Consider the following 7,783-nt stretch of genomic DNA (forward strand, 5'->3'; position numbering starts at 1 on the left):
TGTTATATCAGAATTTTTTTTAGATGGCAAACTTATGAATCCATTAAGCACAAAGCATGTTTGTCAACAGTTCTAAATATCCTTAGTTTTTTTTGCAACAAGTCAAAAGCACACACCTACTTCTAGTAATTAGTGCTTTAGCTTATCTCATTAGATATCCAATGAATTCAATCTTAGTTTATCATGCAAGCAAAACTTTAACATTTTAGGTTACCACAGACTTTGAAAACCATCTTAACAATTACCCATGGAAAACTACGAGACAGACAAAGTTAACCATCGCTTTAAGTCATCCTTTTGTTAGCAAATTGGAACAGAGATAACATGAGCTTATTTGACCTTCAACAAATCTAGGTGGAATAAAAGATTTGTTTTCAATGTTGATAAACATTGTCTACATCAAGCCAACAAACTTAAATTAGCTTAAACACTGAATCGGTTTTATTTGGGTCCATGTAAGACCACTTGTTCCCCCTGGCTAATTTTTACCTGGAACATTGGTGGGGAAACCTGACGTAGGTGGTCTTCCCTCCTCAACATCTAGAGTGGGAGGAGGAGCTGCTAGTGCATGAGGCATTAAGGAGCCCGTTATACAAGTTGCCCCCCCAGGTGGTGCAGAAACAGGAGTGGGGGAGGGCGAGAGAAGGCAGAAGAGGAGAGGTGCCACTAGTGGAATTAGGCAGTCCATGTCAGTCTGGAGAATACAGGGAATGTTCCCGAAACAAAAGGAGTTTCAGCTGCTGCTTGGGAATATTCCTTAAAGTCCCCGTTCTGAGGTGGGCTAACCAGAGACACATGGCTCTGATTATCACCGTCATTGACCCGGGAAGTAAATGAGAGACAAGTCCCCCCACACAGTCACACAAGGACTCCAACCCACCGCCCTACATTCAGGGCCTTAGAGTGGCAGCTTCATTCCTTGCCCTTTGTGGAACCACTAGGGCAACTCTGGGAGGTAATCAGGCTCCCCTTCTGCCTCGTAGGGACAGATCTGCCAAAGCAAACCCGGGTTCTTACCAGTCTGACGGGCGCTCCCTTAGCTGGCTCCTGGGCCTCACGGGTTCCATTGGCCCACACAGGGTCCTCGCCCTGTGCACCTGGAGGGCTAGTCTCCTGCAGATCAAGCGGTCCACTGGCTCCAGGTGAGCTGTCTCCCGACACCTCAAGGTTCGGTTCACACCCCCTGTGGCAAAGGAGGTGGAAACGCACCACCTCTGAATCCCGGACATGAGCCCCCAAATAATGTAGCAGGGTTCTCGCACAGAGAGTCGTGACCCAAGACTTTTCATTCCCAGAAAAACTTTTTTTGTGCCGGCACTGCTCAGTTGGGTTCATACCCAAAGCACTGAGCCCCGAACGCCACATGGTGTAGCTTTTTATAAATTTTTTACGTCTTTGTCTCTCATATATGGTAACACACAAACAGGCAGTCTGATTAACTGGCCTCATGTTACAAGGTCATGAGGGAAGTTGTCACAAACACTTATAGCCAGGTTGCCTTGAGTTTTTTTAATTCTTTCCTTAGGGAGGGACCCTACCGCATGGCTATTGCTGATAGTGCTTACTACAGTCATTCAGTTGTATGTACCTCTTAGAATCAGTGTTTTTGTAGCCTTTGGGTAAATACCTAGTATTACAGTTGCTGGATCATAGGGAAGTTCTATTTTTAACTTTTTGAGGAAACTCCATACTGTTTTGGAATGGTTGCATTTTTGTCATTAATGAAACATGTACCTTGCTACTTGTCAGGAAATGATGACCGATAAAGCAGAGGAGTCTGCTTTCGGACCCGAGAACCAAATGAAACGTCATGGAGAACCCAGGACTCCTGCTCCATCTAAGAGAAGGCCGACCATGGCGCTGCTGTCACTAAAACTGGAAGAAGAGGGAGCATCCCAGGCTGGGGGCTCAGCCGTGTTCTTGGAAGAAGGTGAGGATGTCTGTCTCCCTCCCCTTCTTGACCCCTTGTCAAAATCCGTTCCCTCAGAACCTTTGAATATGGCAGGAGATGGTATTCCATGCCAACCAGTTGGATTCTCTGTCTCATGACTTAACCCATCTCAGCAAAGGTGGGCTGAGTCACAAACCTGGTAGTAATTCATTGGCGGGATGAATCATTCCCAGCTGTCTCTCTACAGATGACCCCAAGGTCACAGCAATATCTGTGCTGGGAGAAGTGCCAGATAAAATACCAATACCAATGGAAATCAATATAGAAATAAGAGATCAGCTGAAGAGAGAGATTCGACAGTTTGGACGAAGTAAGTAGAACAGGAATTTCTAACCATGAAACCACAGTAAGTCGTACTCATTCTATGATTTAAACTCGATTCAAAAGAACTCTTGAGGTACATCCTTTGCCAGAATTGGGTTTTCCCAATTACAATGGTTCCTCTTTATCTTGACTGAAATGCCCCAGGAAAACTTTTTTGGGGTGATTCTTTTCTATGTCTCCATTGGTTGTTGTGTGCCAGAGTTCCATTGGTAGATTGTTCCGGTGTCTGGATGTAAGCATGTAAAGCACATGTATCCTGTCACATTGTAGGCCTTGAATGATTGCGGAGGCAGCACATACACCAAGATTGACTTCTACGTACTCTTTATACTTCAGCAATACTGACAGGTTTTTTTTTAATATCTCCAGAATATGGTAGAATCTTCAAATTGCTTCAGGAGGTGCAAGGGCCTCCAAAAGTGCAGAAAAAGTTTGTCTTATATGCCATGAAGGAAGCAGCGAGGTGAGTGTGGAGAACTCTCCAGTACGTTTCACCCTGGGGCCCAGTGAGGCGTTGGGGGAGGGGTGGGGATGGGTCTGCCTGGCGTTTCTCAAGCCCTGGTCCTCACTCAGAGGTCCTGCTGTGTCTGCAGTTATTTATTTTGATATCGTCTGAGTCTCACTCATTCTTCCAAGCTCAGGGAGACTTCTGTTCACACAGAGTTTCAGGTGGGCGTGGACCCTGAACTGACACTCGTCTTATTTGCTGGATTTTCCTTACCATGTTGGTTCATTTTCTATTCCTATGTAGATTGGAAGCTTCTCTTTCTTCTCTTTCTCTTCCCCCAAAGCCCCCGAAATTATGGGTTCTTGGATATCTTTTGGTGAATGACCTGTCTCTTTATTTTCAGCTACAAAAAACAAGACTTAATAAGCCACCTTAAGAACATACTGGAAAAACTAGAATCTGACCACCTCAACGAAGACAATCCCAACCCGAATTTATAATCCGATTGGTGAAATGATCCATGAGAAACCAGGAGCAGTTCTCTGCCGCAGAGTGGATCCCGGTATTGTTGATGCCTCTTCATATGTGTTAGTTATGAAAATTGTTTTCTTGAGGCTAAGAAAAATCATTAGAACTTTAAGGAAATAAGTTTCTGTTAGTAAAAGCTGGGCATCTGCCCTAAGTATTTTGTTTGAACGGACAATTTGTTGTGTGTGTGTGTTTGTCTTCCCTCTAAAGTGGGAGAACCCCCTTGGGGCATCCGGGTGGCTCAGTTGGTTAAAGGACCTTCTTCATGGCTGTGGTCATGATCTCACAGTTCATGAGTTCAAGCCCCGCACCGGGCTCTGTACTGACAGTTCAGAACCAGGAGCCTGTTTCGGTTCCTGTGTCTCCCTCTCTATGCCCCTCCCCCACTTGCACTCTGTGTGTGTGTGTGTGTGTGTGTGTGTGTGTGTGTGTCTCAAAAATGAATAAACATTAAAAAGGTTTTTTTTTAATAAACTGAGGGAATCCCCTTAAGCCATCAGGATACACTCCATCCTAGTTCCTCCGCGGGTCCCAGGCCTGTAGCTGGCATTCATAACTGTCTTGTCCACTAGCCATTTCTTCTTCGTTTTGCCTGAGAGCTGTCTCAGCCTGAGGGGTCAGTGGGCTCCTCCTGAGGGGATGACTCACACCTTAACTACAGATGGACCTGACCAGTAGATGTCCTCACTGAAGTGAGTTGTTATAACTTCCTTTGACTGGAGTCAGCACCGTGAGAGTGCCGGGAGACACCCAAACCTCGCCGACATATTCCTCCTCAGTGTCTTGTGTCGTTGCGAGCCAGTGTCCTTAACACCCGGGTTCCGTCTCCCCACCCTGTGCAGGCGCCCCGTGTTTGCCTGACGGTGGGGAGAGACGAGCATCCAGACTGACCGCCGGGCAGCGTCTGTTTCCATTTCAGTGGAGTCAGTGTAGGGGCTCTGGTGGAAAACAGTCCTCCTTTGGGAAAAGACCTCCGGTACGGGGAAGCCGGAAGCTGTGGGGACAGGAAGCAAAATTTCGCTACTGGATGCGTGGGAGTGAGAGTGAGCGGAGCCCCTCACATTGCCATCCCTTCAGCAAGGAAGACGTGATCACGCCCACGGGGGGGACAGCTCTCTCTCTTGGCAAATGAGGGAGAGCATGACAGCCTCTAAACTATATTGTCCCAGCCCCTCAAGGTACCGTCTCCAAGTTAGAACCAAAACTGAGGCTTCGAAAGATCATTCTATGATTTTTTTTTTGAAACTTCTGCTTGGGGATGATGAGGCAGGTCATAACCCTAGTGCATTCCGTGAGCATGTGCCCCGAGAAGCAATATCCTTGTTTCTAAGTGATGCTGCCTGGAAATCCATGACAGGAGATCAGGCATTTTCTTAGTCCATGAATGCTGGGTTTCTCAGAAATCGATGGGTGGGAAGGAAGATCCATCGGCAGAACCGAGGTGCAGCTACGTTTCCCTGAGGAAAGAGACCAAAATAATCAACCTGCCCCCTGGTAGCTGACTGACCATGTGGGGGAATGGCGCCATATTGGGTTCTCGGTGTGGGTCTGTGTGACTGGCGCACAAAGAAGTCAGCAGTGTCTGCAACAACATCAGTCCTGGTGAGAGGATGTTCATGTTTATGGGCCATGCATAACATTCATCCCTGCCTCCATGACCATGATGCACCATTAGTATTTGGAGGAACAAGAGGTACACCTGAGGAGTTATGGGGGTGGTTCTAGGAGCTCAGAGTGGACTCAACTGAGAAACAGAAAGGAAATGGGGACCTCACCCTTATAACCTTAAGAAACTAGACCTGACATTGACCTGACAGGGCTTGGAGGCAGCTTTTCTCTCTTGTGTTTCCAGTTAATGACTTAGCATGGTCAACAACTTGACTTCAATTCCATGAGCCCCTGAGCAGAAAAACTCATAGTACCTGCCTGGAATTCTGAACTATGGAACTGCTTGAGAATACATTTGTGTCATTTCACACCGCTGAATATGGGTAAATTTATTATGCAAAATTATAAGGGTAATATGGGTCTCTTATAGTTTGCCAAACCATAAGAGACTCTTAAATACAGAGAACAATCTCAGGGTTGATGGAGGTTTGGGGGAGTGGGGAAAATGGGTTATGGGCATTGAGGAGGGTCTTGTTGACATGAGTACCGGCTGTTGTATGTAAGCGATGAACCATGGGAATTACCCAAAAAACCAAGAGCACATTTTAAACACTGTATGTTAGCTAATTTGACAATAACTTATATTAAAAAAAAAAGAAAACTAATATCTAAGAAATGCCTGCATATTGGAAATAACAACTGAAAATCAGGCATGATGTGTTTCCTTTCTAGTCAAGTGGTCACAGGGACCTCCCATGTATGTGGCCATGGTGGATCCTCAGAGAACATCTTTCTTCTGGGCCCTACTCCAAGCTAGCACGTTTTAAGGTAACATGTCAGTGGGTCATAGAACCACAAAATCACAAAACCATAAACCATGTTATCACCAGCATCTGATAGGCCAACTCTTTGCTCTATGTCTCTTTTTGAATGGGAAGAAAGTTCAGATTTACCAACTTGCTGTTCACCATACAAGCATAATCGTGACATGCCCCAGACTACTACATCGCTAAGCATTTCACTAAATTGCAAAGCCTCTGATTTTGTGAGGATTCTTTCCTACGTCCTGTCTTTCACGTGTGTTGCCAATGTGTCTATATTAGTTTCTCCTTCCTTCTCAATGACAATAACGTCATGGAGGTAAAGGAATAGTGCAGTGCCCGATGTCAGGGACAGGTGGTGAAGGCCTGTGAGGAGTAGTTTATGCCATCAGCTTAGAGAGTTGATACAAGCCTGAGGTAGGAAGTGAGGGTGCCCTTTCCAACTGAAGGCAAACTCTTTCTGGCTAGGTTTTCTAAAAGAGAAGAAAGCATTTGCTCATTCAAATGTACTTACCAGATGCCCAGGAATGTGTTAATTGCTAAAGAATGGAGCTTCATGGAAAACAGCAGCTATAATTGAATAAAGAGCCAACTAAGTTTATGACGCTTTGCTGTCATTGCCCAAGATGTAAAAGTTCTGCACGGGCCAAACAGGTAAGTGGAAAGGGACATGCTCAGAGTCACCACCATGCAGCTTTCAAGTTCTTGATGGTGCCACTATCACCACTGGATGGATTTGGGGAAACCCTGACACCACTGAGAGACAGGACTGAGGTAAAACTCCATCGAAGACCTGACGACCGTCGCCCCTCGCAGTGGCTGGTGGGCCACAGGGATGCTTTGGGTCTCCTGGAATTAGTGTCATTGGGATCCAGTATTGATCACTCTTCGAGAGTCCGATTACTTCCCTTTCCCCCATGCACTGTCCTGCTAGTTCCCGGCTACAGGTCCACGGGCTACAGGGAAGGAGGGGGTGACCATTAACAGCATAAATAATTGGCAGTGCGGCACGGTCCTCCCTCAAGGGGAAGCCCAGTCATTTGTGACCAGCAGAGAAGAGCAGAGCCACACAGAGCTCTTGACAGATGCCTGGGCTCCTGTTAGAAAACAACGTACCACAGCCGTCATGAATGTCGTGTCCTCTGGACCTCCCACCCTAGGTGAGCCCGTCTGTCTGGAGAACTCAGGTTAACACTCTCATCTGCTTGAGGGTATCTTCCTCCCCAGTGCACCAGGGAGCTTCGTGCATTTCTCCCTAATAGCAGGCCACCTTTGGGGCTTGTTTCAGTGAACTGACCAAGCAAACTATGAGAGGCATCCCTAGCTCCAAAAATGAAAGCTTTGAATCTATACCCTCCCTTAAGGATCCCGTGTCATGAACTTGATCTCCTCCCTGAGTATTTTCCTTCCACCTTCAGACACGCCTCTTAAAAACATTCCACTCAAAACTCTCCAGGCTTTTACATACACGTATTAGGAAAAACACGTAGACCTTCTGGTGAATGTTGCAGGTCCTCATGGGTCACATTCTGTCCCTCACTTGCAGGGCCTGTGGGAATGCGTGTAGTTACAGAGTTTTGAAGGAAGGAGAGACAGACGGTGGGTGTCGCTCGTGAGCAGGGTCAGCCGTGCCCTCCAAGGCACCTACTTCAGGCAAGACCATCAGTTTCTTCAGACAAACAGGAAATAAGCTCCTCCCAGGAGTGGAAAGTATGTTTCTCTTTGCAAAGACATTCCACAGAATTGGGGGCTGCGGAGACCCAGTTTCATCAGAGTGTGCGTATATGACCCATTATGAGTTTCAGGATCCCGTTCATTCCCAATTGGTGGTGTAACAGTAACAGAAAGGCCATGTGAATTTGGGATTGAATGTACGTTGTGTTTCGGCCATTCATAGGAATAGAATTTTTATTGGGTTTCCCCAAATGTCAGCCCTTAGGAGAGAAAGATTAATTTTTAAAGTTTTAAAAATATTTATTTATTTTTGAGAGAGAGAGAGCGAGCCCAAGTGGGAGAGGGACAGAGAGAGAGAGAGAGAGAGACCCAGACTCTGAAGCAGGTTCCAGGCTCTTAGCACAGGCTCTTAGCACAGAATGCGATGCT

The sequence above is a fragment of the Felis catus genome, chromosome X (genome assembly GCF_018350175.1).
Source record: "Felis catus isolate Fca126 chromosome X, F.catus_Fca126_mat1.0, whole genome shotgun sequence".
NCBI lineage: Eukaryota > Metazoa > Chordata > Mammalia > Carnivora > Felidae > Felis > Felis catus.